Here is a 15,071-nt window from a genome sequence, read left to right as displayed (position 1 = left end):
AGTTTTAAGTCCAAAGAGTCATGAGAAAAGAAACGTTTTCATATAGATAACCCCATCATGATCTCAATTTTCTGTATTGGCCTGAGAGCTCAAAGGTCAGATGAGGTCATTGCTGTCACAATTAATTAGTCTTAAATCTAATCATACAAACATGCATGTGCAGTGAGCGCTAGTAGGGTTGTGTTGGAGATGAACTAGTTGGAACGGCAATCAGGGCCAAGAGTCCATCCAGCTCAGCCCAAGCGGGGTCAAAGGTCACCGAGTAAATCAAACAACAGCAAGTCGAGACTGTGAGAAACAACTCCTTGTGGGTCTGTGAGAACGAGCATAAAAGAGACAAAAAATACAGAATGTTTTTTTGGCGCACTTGTCTGTATTTGTGTGTTTTTCGCTTTCTGCCTGTTTGTGTTACACAACAGCCTTTTACTCAGTGTCAGACTTCTTGTAGATTTTGGTTCAGAAGAGTGAGAACGGCAACCACAAGCAAAACATGATCCTCTCGATTATTAGGCAACAGGATAACAATAATCTGTACTTGAAGAACAAACCACTGACATATTTTTCCATCCTGTCCGACGCCAAAGAACTGACTGGCTGAAACAATAAATCAAATTCATCCCTAATCTGAGGTCTTTAGGCCTGGTTGTCTAAACTGTTGGGGCCAGATGGATCCACACTAGCACTGAAACATAGACACACTTGTTGAAATGTAAAAATCTATGAGGACAGAGATCCTAAAGTCAGTTATTGAAACACAGCCATATGGATCTGTAAGACCATTAGTTATAAAAACATAACTTAATTTTTTAGGTTTGATATATTTTTCTTCAGATAGCTGCTGTAAACTGGACTCTAAACTTTTTGATCTATTGTCAAAGTGTTCCCAATGGTCTTTTATTTATGATTAGGCCGTTTTTAGCCAAAATAAAACAAAACTTGTTTGCTAGGACAGTTTCTGCAGAGCAGCAGTAGTTCATTAGAAAACCACCTTTGAGTTGTTAACTGAGGGCTCTTTGTTTACACCCTCCTTCCAGCCCCTCAAAACCTCAACCTAACCTTAGCGGTGCAACAAAAATGGCGTGCAATATTGGAGCTATTTCACCAGTTTTTAACCAGATACCAGCTCAGACGATGAAAACAAAAACGTATGGTTCTATTTTTCTACAAGTGGATGCATCACAATGTAGCTAAGCAGGGAGCTTGTGTGTTTTCTACGTCACTGCAATTTTTTTGTCTGCTCCTGATTCACAACAATTTGAATGAAAAAAACCTCAGAAATGCAAATCAGAGCTAATTTTTTTAAAAGTATTTGTCCTCCATTATCAGAAAAATGCCACCAGAACATGTTAAAAACACCAAAAACACAATTTTCATTGGAGTGAGTCTTTAGGAAACCCTTGTGATTTTATTGATAAGATTTCAGTCAAGAAAAAAGGATTTAACCAATTTCTTTGTAAAGCTACTCATCGCTTATTCATAGACTTCTTTTTCATGAGGTATCCTTTTGCTTCTGTTTGTGTGTACAGGCATTTTAAAGTCAGGATAGATTTAATCCAGACGGTAGCGAGCAGATACAGTGTCATCCTGCAGAGAACGGAACAGTTTGTTTTTTCAACCACAGTTACCTGGATCTGTGTGTGTATGCTGGGTGCAGATTGGTCATAACTCATCTTGACTTACAGGGACATGAGCACACTTAAGTGTGTCATAAATCTTACTGGTTTTAAACTCTGCAAATGTCAAGGCTAGAGTAAAACATCTATTTATTTCTTTAATTCTACTGCTATCCATTGTATAAGCTTTTTTAATCCAAAATGCTTCATGAGCAATTCTTAAGGTTGCTTTTGATTCTCTTAACCTTGCTAAATATGCACCGTGTGAAAAATCCCAGTTGTAATGCGGGAAGTTATTTTTTTAGCACAGATATAATCTGAAGGGCTCATTTCGAGCTAAATTTAAAACTCCAAGGTGCCAGTTTGTGTGAATTTTTGTTGCAAGTATCCACCTTCTGCCTATTTTCTCCGTGTGTTTGCATGCCTGTTTAAACTTAGACTATGCCTGCATTTGAGTGTGTGTGTGTGTGTGTTGAACTTGCAGAGAAACCAGTCGTGCCCTCACATCCTGGTAAAAAGCTTAATTGCTTTCCTCTTGACGCCACTTTGGCCTTGTGCACGCCTGCTTCCACCTCACCTGTAATGACAGTCATTACCACAAACACCACAAACACACCTGCCAGCTTCATATTCGTGCCAAAAACACACCTGTATGTGGTTAAGTATAGCTTTGCAGCTATATATGGAAAGGTCAAATTCGCCCCAGAACTTCACTGCGTACCATTTATGCAATATTTGTGCGATATTACTGATGCTGTTTCTACTCTACAAGATCTCAAAACAGTTTCAAGAGCATTTCCAAAGAATTGAGCCTTTAAAGCCTCAACAGGTTGTATAAAAACAGCATTATCAGTTCTGTTGGTCAGACATTTATAAGCAGACAGAGTTTGTTCCACTTAGACAGCTGTGCTTCAGTCCAGAGAAAACCAAAACAAACTGACCTAAGGCTGTGCAGTTCAACACAGCTGCAGATTTTTCCAAGAAGCTCACCATCTGCAGACAGGCGTCTTTTCCAAATTACTTCCTTATAAAAGGGAATTAAGCCACCGTCTCAGAATACAGTCAAAGATACTTTAATGTGAATCTTTAAAAAGGCTGGAGGAGGAAAGTTCAGCTTGGGAAACGGATCCATGGCAGCCAGACAGCCTCCTTTAATAGCATCACACTATGTTAATGTTAACCACCTTGACATGCATTTTTGTCTCATCAAAAGCATTTTTGCAAGATTTGTGTACTTTGGAAGCAAACATATGACCTTTATCAGATAAGTCCTGCTGACTTTTACTCGGCTCAGTTTTCTTCTATCCCAGCTTGGATCCAGCTGTGTGAATAACTGTTCTTAAAGTCACACTCTTCTTACTTTGAACTTTTCTGTCCTGAAACTGCTTGTGTCATCCGTAAGTCAGAGTCAAAATGTTTGTATCAAAATCAAACAGCTAACAACAAAAGGAATGAGATGACAGTGTTTGTGAGGGGCTCCCGCTCCTTCGTCATCGGAAATTTAGCATTTTGTAATCTGCCACTCATGTGGTTTGGGTTCGTATTCAACGCTTTTTGGTTGAAGTTTGGAGAAGAACTGCGGTCCCCTGGCATCAAAGTTATACTCAACCAGCTCTGTTTGATTCAGCTAGAACAAAAACAAAACAAAAAAACTTAACCCCCCCAAGAAAAAAAAAAAAGAAACAGATGCAGATTTAGATAGAAAACAACAAAACAAAATTGCCAACAAGTAAAGATTTCACAATTAAAATGATCTTGAATAGACCTTCCTTAGTTGGTTGTTCAAATAGAAAATTATGGAAAGAAGAGTTGTAAGGATTACCGGTAGTTAAAAAAAAGAACTGCTTGTAGCTCTGCCAATGTAACTCTATTATTATTATTACTACTACATTAAGGCTAAATATAATTTCAGTATTTTATTTCATTGTTTTATTTGTTTGGGGTCATACAAACATTTTCCCCTAAAACTGTATTTAAAAACAATACAATTCCCAAAACAGCACAATGAAGACAAAAAGAAAAAAAACAACTTTATTTCTTACCATACCAAAACAACCAACAGGAATCTAACCGACCACAGAACACTAGTTTGCCAAATTAAAGCTGATAAGGGGCAGCTGTTACAGTTTAAGCTGATCTAAATGAAATCTAGATCTAAAAAGCTAAGATATAAATTAACTGTTTAAAAATGGAAAAAACAGAAAACTTCCCATATCAAATGTTAATATTTTTAGAACTTTATTGCATGGATATTTCATTATATAAACAAAGTTAATGACCAAAAAATTTAGAAAAATATTAAACCATTTAAAATGTTTTTTGAAGAAATTTTGACATTTTCTTTTGCACAAGACAGTAGGTTTTACAACACTATTACACATTTATTTTTGTGACAATAAATCTCTTTTAGTCCTTCAAAAAGCAAAAAGCTGAAACATTGTAGGTGTTGTTGATCTATATATAAAATTACAACTGTTTAAGACGAAAAAAAAACCCAATTGGGATTGTCTTTTTTGTGTCTGGATGGCTCAGTTTGCTGCGTGTGTTCCTGCTCATGGGAAACCAGGGTTTGTTTCCCAGGGGTCTCGATGAGCTTCATCCAGTGTGGGTCCTTGGGCAAGACTCTTCGACAACCACAAGCATTTTTTTCAAATGTCCTGTTTGCAGGACACAAATGTGAACTTGATTTTTTTGGTCATAATGCAAGATTTCAACTCAATTTACAGAAAATTTGTTGGAATTTGTTTTCTTTGCAGTTTTGTCACAAGCAGTTGCAGCAAACTGATAAAACTTAAAATATACTTTTTTTTTCAATATCCAAGAATGCAGACCCCATAGATATTTTTAAAGATTATTTTTTCAAACTACTTAGGAGCATAACAGAAAAGAGTTTCCTCTTTTTTTTAAAAAAAGGCTCTTTGTGCATTTTCTGCTTTTCTCAAGCTGTGGCATGCATGTGGAGTGTGCAGCATGCATGACAGTGACGTGTGTGCATGTTGTTGCTGCTTGTACCGATCTGATGTTTGCAGTGCAAAGTGATTATCTCGAGTCAGCTGCAATCTTCCTGTCCACCGACCTTTTTCCAGTTCAGCTCAGCAGCGCTTGACTTTCAGCAAAGTAAACATGGAGCTTGGCCAATCACTGTGATAGAGGATGCATGCATATAGAATATATGCATCCACAATGGTTAGTCTAAGAGAGTTAGGTTTAACTTTTATGTCTCAGGAGTGGAAAAAGACTTTTTCCATTTTTTTTTTGGTTGGTGCCAATCTAACCATAACCAGATGTGTTAAATTTACTTTCTTTTTGTCCGCTAAAACGTTGCAGACAGAACCATTCCTAACCCCACTTGTAAACTGAAACAGCTTGTGTTCTTTATTTCCTCGCCATTTTTCAATCTTTTACACTCTTTTGATGTTGTCACTTTCTGGCTTTGCATCAAAAGAAGGGAATGCTGTATATCATTTAATAAAAACGTGTGCTTGTCTTATGGGGGTGTCCCACTGTTAGACCTGCTGTGAAAGCTTTGCACAGCCCACTTCTCAGATGAAAAAATGAATCGTGGATCAGCAACTGTCTCATGAGGTAGGTTAGACAGAAATTAGGAGAGATGAGCACTGATCACAGAGACAAAATGCCACTATCTCTTTTTTTCATTTCAAGTCACAGCAGTCACAACTCTCATAAAGTAAGACACCAGAACAAGACTTGAGATGCTTCATGGCCAAAATGTTAAAGCTTTTACATCAATTAAGTTGCAATTCAGAAGAAATAATCCCATCATACATCTAAGAAGATGAATTTTTACTTGAATATTAAGTGATAAATTATGAAACATTTATTTATTTAATTTCCAATTTCAAGTGTTGTTTTTTTTTACATCATTATCTTTTGTCTAACAACATTTTAGTTGACAGCAAACAAAAACTGTATTATTGTGCCTAAATGGGTATTAATTCCAGAAATAGAATGTGCAGAAAACAACTTTTGTGAGTCTTTAAATAAGAAACATCAATAGTAGGGAGTTTAGTTACTGCAAAGAATTTAAACACACCTTTCATACAAAAAGAGGAATGAGAAGCAAATCTGTTCACAGGTGGAGAAAAAAATATTTTTAAAACTAAATTTTCAAAGAAATTAATACAATCCGTAGTTTTACCGATGCCTTCACTGGTGGTAGGCAGGCGCCTGTGTTCGGCAGCAGAGCCGCCACCTGTGAATGTGTGTGTGACTGGGTGAATGGGTCTGTGACTGTAAAGCGCTTTGTCCTTGTAGGAAGAAAGGCGTTATATAACTATACGTCATTTACCATTTACCATTTTACAAACACATTAATAGAATACATTTTGCATGAAGCTCATGCGTATATTTGACAGCTTCTTGAAAAGAAAAGTTTGTATTAAATACATTCCTTGTATTGCTAACTTGTCAAATGCACGTGCTCAACATCTGGCAATCTCAGGTCATTTTAAGACCTTTAAACAATCAATGCTAAACTGAATGTATATGGGTTTACACTTCAAACTTGCTTTCAGGTTTGTTGATAAAGGAGCAGCTCACCAGACCTCAGTGAACGATATCAATCTTGGATTCAGTCATAGTGATTGTGGAGCTTTGCATTTATTGATTAAAACACAAAAAAAAACGGTTTCACCTGGAATGGTGTGATGGAATTGAAAGGAATCCATTACGGATCTGTCTACAAGCGGAGGCATCAGGATAGAGCGAAGTAGGAATATTGAGGCCCGCAAAATTAATTTTCCATGTTATAAATATATTCATTTTTAAACACCATTTTTTTATCTGCCTCGACTCAAAACAATTTGAACAAAAAACACTCAGAAATGCAATTTTGAGCTTAATTTTCTTTATCTATGTCCTCTAGTATGCAAAAACTGCCACAAGATCATGTTAAAACACAAAAAAGTAATTGTTCATTAAAAAAAATCTGAATTGTAATTACTTTGTAATAGCTGACTAACAGTTTTAAAATTGTGGGAATAACTTCTAAAGTAACTGCTAGTTATCTGTTGTATTCGCACGGGGAATTTACAGCCTTGCCACTACTATAGCCTGGATTTTATCAGCTGCTACTCATTTAACATTTTCTGAACTACAGTATAGAAAACTATCTGGTGTTACCACTGTAAGGAAAAGTTTAGTGGGCACTGCTGGGATTGGTGCTCAGAATTAACTGATCCGTCCTTTACAGGAGGCCCATGGCGTTCATTCAAGTCAGCTTTGTCTGTCACCAGCTGGCAGAGGCCACACCCCCCTCGCCTCTCCTCTTGACATGGCTGCTTTCAGCGTCCCCGCTTTATAATTGGTAGATTGTCCTCTTAGGCATCAGCTTGTACCCTAGTGCAATATTCTCTATGAAAGCATACAAACTTTTTCTTTTCAAGCTGTTAATCCATTTTGGCTCTCGGTTGCAGGATGTGATCAAAGCACACACCTTCACAGGATGAATACATCCAAATATTTTGTGCAATATTTTTTGCAATTTTGTGGTATTTTGAAGACCCAGGGTAAATGAGTCACAATCACCATTGTGACTAATTGGTAGTTACAAGATAGTTAGGGGTAATTGAGCTGTAGCCAAAGCTGAGACAGTCACATGGTAACTACTGGTTAAAGCTGAACCATAACAGTTATAACTACAGTTATCACCATTGAAAACATACAATATGCATAAACTCCATTTTCCTTTAGGTTATCTGCCTCTAGTTGCACAGTGCCTAGAACATTTGTATACTTTCAGGTACATCCTTATTAAAAATATGATTATTTATATTGCTTTATAAAACTACACAGATATCAGTGGATAGTGTGTATCCTAAACTATTACTTTCTTTCTAATGTCTGCTTTATTAACTTTATATCACATGATTTAAAGTTTGCAGCCAATGTTTGATGTTTTTTTCATAGAAAATTATATTTAAGGCAAAAGTTTTCCTTAGTACAAATTTTTATTTCTCTTTCTACTTGTTTTGATATTAAATATGATTTTTCCCACAGGTTTATTTTAGTTGTGACTGTCCATGTTGCGTTTGTACAAGTTAATGTAAGATGTAAGAGAGAGCCAACGTCACAGGCTCAGTGCTGGTTCTACTTGTTTTACTTGGCTGAAATCAAAGTACGTATGTACATAAATGAAAAAATATTAATAAAGATTGAGACATTTTCTGAATTTACAATTTAAGCAAGATGATGTCACAGTTAATTATTTTCATCTCAACTTTTTTAATTCTCCGACTTGGACAGGTTTTATTCTATTTCCCACAAGCCAGTGGATGGGTTTCTTTAAGACTTGAAAAATCACATGTCTGTGAGAATAAAGTCTAGCATCCAAACTCACTGACCTTGTCTTTCTAATAGCAGATTTATGGCTTTCTGCTGTGGGCTTTTAAATGAGCCTAGTCATTGCAGAGGTCAAAGGTTAGGGGTGATGCTTGAAAAAAGGGAGTCTGACTGCCAAGACGAAAGTGTGAGGAGGACAGCAAAGTCTACATTGATCTCTAAATCTGTGTAACTTTTGGTTTGTTCAAGCCTTCTATATGCTTTGAATGATCATCAAAGCTATTATTTATAATAATTTAAGATCTAATATTCTTGGTTTTGGATCTTTACAGAAAGCAAACCCATTCATTCACTTGTCCTCCAGAACACACGTTTCACTTCAGAAGCACTCTCCCGTCACACTTAAGCTGTGTTTACACATGAGGCCCATCATTCTTCACATCCTCCGAATCCCTTTCAGACCATCCATCACGCGGATCTTCCACTGCAGTTCTGTAAGCATCTCAGAACCTTTTCTGACGCCTTTACTCACATTCATGTGCTCACATCTTTGCAGCAGGGTGAAGAAAACAAGCCCAGCTGTTGCTTCACCGTCAAAAGTCAGTTAGAAGTGAAACCCTGCAGCGGAGCTGGTCAGGACTTATCAAGCCTGTGACCACAAGTCTGAAGGTCTGGCAACTGGCCATTGTGTCTATTACCATGACAACAACTCAGACTGGATATACTAAATGCAATTGTAACAAATGAATGTGAGAAATGACAGTTTGCTGAATCCTTCTCCCAAAAGATTTTGCTTTGATTGTGTTGCTTAGCAAAGGTGATCAAAGTTGTGTTTTTTGTTTAGCCTGGTTTAATGCAGACCTGCATCATTCATTCTTTTTAACGTACAGTTTTAATGCAAAATTAATTTACAATATCTTACAGAATATAAGTCGCGGGTTTTTTCATATATTGGTCAGAGGTGCGACTTATTGTGATTTTCCTAAACATAAATGGTAAAGGGCGTATAGTTATATAGTGCTTTACAGTTACAGACCCAGTCACACACTGGTGGCAGCTCTGCTGTCGAGCATTGGCGCCAGCCTCCCACCAGGGGCAAGGTGGGATTCAGTGTCTTGCCCAAGGACACTTTAACACATGGGCAGGCAAGGCAGGAATTGAACCTGCAACCTTGGTATTGGAGGTCGACCACCCTTCCACTGCACCACAGCTGCCTGTATTTGTTATTTTCTCACTAACAACCATTTCCCCTTAAGTTAAGTTATTGTTTCCTAAGAACAGTCTATAGAGGGCACTGTAGGTGCGTGTACTGGTACGCAGAAGAAGAAGCGCCATCCAAAGCAAACATGGAGTCGGATTGTTTTCTTCTTGAACTTCATAATATTTGTCTTATTTGAGAAAATATTGTTGCTTTTAGTTTTTCCTTACTTGGACTAATGCAAGACAACAACTCATTAAACTGGATCACACAGAGACAAAAGTACAGCTGAAAGCACCATCATTCAGATACACCTGTTTAGAAGGTAACGACTGCAGTACAAAAAAAAGGACTGAATGCTCTCATGAACTTAGACACAGAGACGTGATTATCAATGCTTTTGTAGAGCTCATCAAAACAAAAAAAAACGTAATATCTCAACATCATCTGTATATTCCATGCATTATAAACAAGATGTACAAAAAAAACTTCAGACAGTAGCTTCTGCACACGCAATGGGAGCTTCTAGTTCATGAAGACATTTTTGGACAAGCATTAAAGCATTACATTTGAAGCATGTCAAATAAATATATGACTGCCTTTTCTCTTGAAAGTGCGACTTATAGTCCAGAGCGTCTTATATATGTTTTTTCTTCTTTATTAGGCTTTTTTTTTTCTTCAACTCCTGCGACTTATACTCCAGAAAATACAGAGGCTCAAAATATGAGTAGAGATCGGAAAATGTCAATGTCATTAAAAGAGCTTTTCACTCTCTTTTTATTTATAAATTTATTTATTTTACTCTAAAGCTAGTTTCAAATCGTCCTCAGCAATCACTTTCAAAGAAAAGTCAATGTACACTGGCGTATATACCCATTTTGGGTGTCCCTGTTCAAAACTCTTGCATTTACCTACCGCTACGCAAGTTTCTACAAACATTTTAAGGCTCTACGTACAAAAAGTGCAGCCATTGAACACACATTGAAAGTTAAACCAGGTTGAATTTTGACCAATCACGGACTTGGATATGGTAGTGATGTAAGGATGAGGTCACTTTTAATTCACAGAAGTGCCAACCGTTTGGAAATTGATCATGGAGTAGAAATGAAAAATTTTGGTTTATGCCTGGCTGGAGTTCTATTACATCAAGTCTTTCACATACTGGAATAAAAAAAATGCCTAAACCAAAATTTGCTTGATTTGCATCGCTTTGACATTTTGCACCTAGCCAGCTGTAGTTGATGACAAACACTAATAAACAGTGGCAAAAGAAAAGTACGAAGAATCTTTTCTCTGCTGATCCCATGGGCTTAACAAGCCCCGTCACATGCCCAGTGTAAACTTAGCAGTTTGGGAATAAGATTTAAGAAAGAACTTAAAAAACTTGAACAACCAAACTTGCAAACTTTGGGAGCAAACTCAGCACAAATGACCCAGATATCGAGTAGTCACGGTTCACTGCAGAAGTGCAAATATTTTTTTCTTGTAAACAGTAGGTCTGCATGTCTCAATGAAGCCTTTCTGTCATCCAGATGGATGTATGTCTTGAAGTTTTCAAAAGAAGAAGTTCTAAAGACCAATCTAAGCTTTTTTTTTTTTTACATTTTGTGCTCTGAGCTTAGTTCTCTTGTAAAATCATTTTACATTAAGCAGAAAGAGAAGAAAAACAATTAAAACACTAATCAAATTTGAAGAAAGAAACAGTCAAATTCTTGCCCTTCTCTGACCAAAACCCACATTTGTTTAAAGATGACTGAGTCACGAGCATCTGTTTTTTATTGTGTCCATTGAAAAAAGAGATATTTAGACTGTGGGACAAAAGTCCTGGATCCCTGCTGCGGCAGGTCACTTCATATCACCGTCCACGTGGGTGCTTGTCAGCATGCACGCTTTATGAAAGCTCGTCCTGTCTGCTCTGCACAGCCCCTTAAGCACAGCTGTCGAGAAGATATCCGAGGAGACAGAAGAGGAAAGGAAAACCAGATGGGAATATGAATTCGGGTTAGGTTGATTACAGGGACAAAGGTAATTTGGTCTGTGAGAAATATTTTTAAAATTGGGAGTCCATTGTCCTACAACCAGAAAGATAATTTACTAGTGGAAAGCATACAGTTGCCTGTGTTCCCGAAAGCAGATGTAGTAAATTTGCCCTAAGGACAAATCGTACACTATTCAAAGTATCTCACAAATGTGCTCTCTGAGCATGCCAAGACAACATGTTCCTGAACGCAAATTTGGAGGAAGACTGGCTTAGTGCGGAGGTCTTAGGAAGAAAACGCCTCCTGAACAACATCTGAACAAACAACAAGCCATCAGGGGCAATGTACTGGACAGAGTTTGGCTTTGTACATTAGATATTTTGTAAATAACATATGGAATTTTTGCAAAAGTGCCAACTGTCAAACATGGAAGAGGAGTGCTATGATTTGAACACTGAAAACATGCATTTTTTGAGATGGCCATTAACTTCTCTGAATTTTAGAGTTACAGCCTCATCATGTGTCCCCAAGGTTAAGTTGAAAAATGTTGAAAGGATTTGCCTTTAGGACTGCATGGTGGGGTACTGGGTAGCACTCTTGCCACACGGTGAAAAGGCACTGGTTCAAATCCCGGCTTGTTTTTTTCTGTGTAGTTTGCATGTTCGCTTCTTACATGTGTGGTTTTGCTCAGACTCACACACCAAAAATATGCTTCAAAAGTTGATTGGTTATTCTAAATTGTCACTGGCTGTGTTTGTGTGGCCCTTAGACAAATGTTGACCTGTCCAGGATGTACCGGCCTTTGCCCAACAGTGGCAGAGATAGGCTGCAGGAGCCCTGTGACCCCAAAAGGGATTAAACTGGTTCCAAAGATGCAGGGCTCGAGGTTTTGCCCTTGTCTTTCTTTTCGTGACATTGCTCTTCCCTTTGTTTTGTTTGCGCCTGTTTATATCAGCTTACACTATCTGGAGTGATGCCTGCAACCTAAACTCCAGCAAAAAACGTGCTGAAAAGAGCCGCAGAATCTCACAAAACCAAAAATGCTTGTATCCAAAGTTCTAACTCTTTCTTAACGATGCCACGAAACATTGCACAGGCACTGATAAACATAGTTTGCACATGAAAAGCTCCAAGCCGTAGTGGTTTGTGCATGTGCAATTTGCAACACTTGCAATGGAACAGTTTTGTTCAAAGAGATGGAAAAAACATGGAAATGAGCTGTGATCTTCTGATTTACCCGATTACTATCCCAGAGCATAGGGTAACAGTGTAAGATTCCAATAACCAAAATAGAAAATCACTAATTTATTTGATATCAAAAGCCTTTTTGCATCAGAGGATTTACAGAGATTTACATCAGAGGATAACAATGATTACAAACTTTCATATCATGCACAAATAAAAAAAAAACAGAAGTATACATGAACGGCAGCCCAACTTAGTATATTTTTACTTCTTCTAAATTTTCAAAACAGTCTAAATTCCTAACTCTTTCAGCGTCTGTCATGGCAAACAATATATTTACAGTTTACTTCTTACTTTAGTTGATTAATATGAAAATTAAGTGCATGGATTAAAGAAAAGACAAATGGTCAAAAAGAGAAGTTTTTTTTCATATTTACTATCCACAAATAACACATCATTTGCTCCAATTAATAAAGTAGAAATTATATGCTTTAAAAAAAATTGACAAAAAAGTAAACTTGTTTTCATGAAAAAAAGTTATGTCACTTCTTTTTTTTTTTTTTTTGATGAAGAGCATGTGATGGGCTAAATATTATAGATCCCCACAAATCCATGAAGGCAGACCACGTTGACCACACAAAAGATTTATCCCAGACTTTTTAACTTGTGTTTCCCCTGGTTTTCATTTGATGTGACTCAAAGTATTTTTGGAGGACTTGTGTTTTTTAGTACCTAAACACTTCAGATTTACAGTGGTGCAAAACTGTAATTGGTCTGCCACCAATTGTCCAAGTTTTCCCACTAAAAAAGGTGAGAGAGGCCTGTAATTTTAATCATAGGTTTACCTCAACTATGAAAGACAAAATGAACAAAAAATTCCAGAAAATCACATTGTATTTTTAAAAACATTTTTTTTGCAAATTATGGTGGAAAATAAGTATTTGGTCACCTACAAACAAGCAAGATTTCTGGCTCTAAAAGATCTGTAACTTCTCGTTACCTGCATAAATGGCACCTGTTTGAACTGAGTATCTATATAAAAGACACCTGTCCACAACCTCAAACAGTCGCACTCCAACTTCCTCCATGGCCAAGACCAAAGAGCTGTCTATGGACACCAGAAACAAAATTGTTGACCCGCACCAGGCTGGGAAGACTGAACCTGCAATAGATAAGCAGCTTGGTGTAATGAAATCAACTATGGGAGCAACTATAAGGAATTGGAAGACAAACAAGACCACTGATTATCTCCCTCAATCTGGCACTCCCCGCAAGATCTCACTCTGTGGGGTTCAAATAATCACAAGAACGCTGAGCAAAAATCCCAGAACCACATGCGGGACCTAGTGAATGAGCTGCAGAGAGCTGGGACCAAAGTAACAAAGGCTACCATCAGTAACACACAACACCGCCAGGGACTCAAATCCTGGAGTGCCAGACGTGTTCCCCTGCTAAAGTCAGTACATGTGCAGGCCCGTCTAAAGTTTGCTAGAGAGCATTTGGAGGATCCAGAAAAGGATTGGGAGAATGTCCTATGTTCAGATGAAACCAAAATAGAACTTTCTGGTAAAACTTTACGTGTCGTCTTTGGAGGAGAAAGAAGGCTGAGTTCCATCCAAAGAACACCACCTACAGTAAAGCATGGGGGTGGAAGCATCATGCTTTGGGGCTGTTTTTCAGCGAAGGGACCAGGACAACTGAGCCGTGTAAAGGAAATAATAAATGGGGCCATGTATCGTCAGATTTTGAGTGAGAATCTCCTTCCATCAGAAGTAGCACTGAAGATAAAATCTGGCTTGGTCTTACAGCATGACAACCATCCCAAACACAAACGCTTGTGTAACGAAGGAGTGGCCTTATAAGAAGTATTTCAAGGTCCTGGAGTTGCCTAGCTAGTCTCCAGATCTCAACCCCATAGAAAATCTTTGGAGGGAGTTGAAAGTCGTGTTGCCCAGCGTCAGCCGCAAAAAATCACTGCTCTAGAGGAGAACTGCATGGAGGAATGGGCCAAAATACCAGCAACAGTTGTGAATACTTACAGAAAACGTTTTACTGCTGTCAATGCCAACAAAGGGTATACAAGAAACTATTGAGTTGAACTTTTGTTATTGACCAAAAACTTATTTTCCACCATCATTTACAAATAAATTCTTTCAAAATCAGACAGTGTGGTTTTCTGGATTTTTCTTTTTTCATTTTGTCTCTCACAGTTGAGCTCTATGAAAATTACAGGCCTCTCTCTCATCTTTTTAAGTGAGAGAATGTGGACAATTAGTGGCTGACTAAATACTTTTCCCTGCACGGTACCATAAAAAAAGCACAAACATTAAAAGGCTTATACTTTAAATATTTTAAATTTGTTTTAATGGGACAGGGAGATGTAGAACTTTGTGTTTAGTGTTGGAGTTACTTTCAACTCAAACATCTGAATCTCCTTTTCCTTTTGGTGTTTGACACACTTTTAGAAAAAAAAAACTAATAGAGCATGAAGGATTTTTATTAGAGTTTAAAATAAATAAATAAGAGGCTTTTTTTCACAGAAGGAATAACATTTGCTGCCTCACCAGCCAAATCCTGGGAATTTATGAAAAGTTATGATGATTCAGCTAAACACATTCCCGAGCCCTATCAAGTCTTTGTGGCTGTGAGAGCAGAATTGGTGCAACCAAAGAAGTGCTGGCCTTTGAAGACCACATCCGACTCCAAATGCATCATTATTGTGGACACTAAAAGAAGATTCTGGATGGTCTGCACATATGTGGGAATATATTTTTGGGTCTTCTTTTTTCATTTAAA

This window comes from Oryzias latipes, chromosome 24 (genome assembly GCF_053564925.1).
Source record: "Oryzias latipes strain Hd-rR chromosome 24, Olatipes_Hd-rR_3.1".
NCBI lineage: Eukaryota > Metazoa > Chordata > Actinopteri > Beloniformes > Adrianichthyidae > Oryzias > Oryzias latipes.
Note: the sequence above shows the minus strand (reverse complement) of the source record.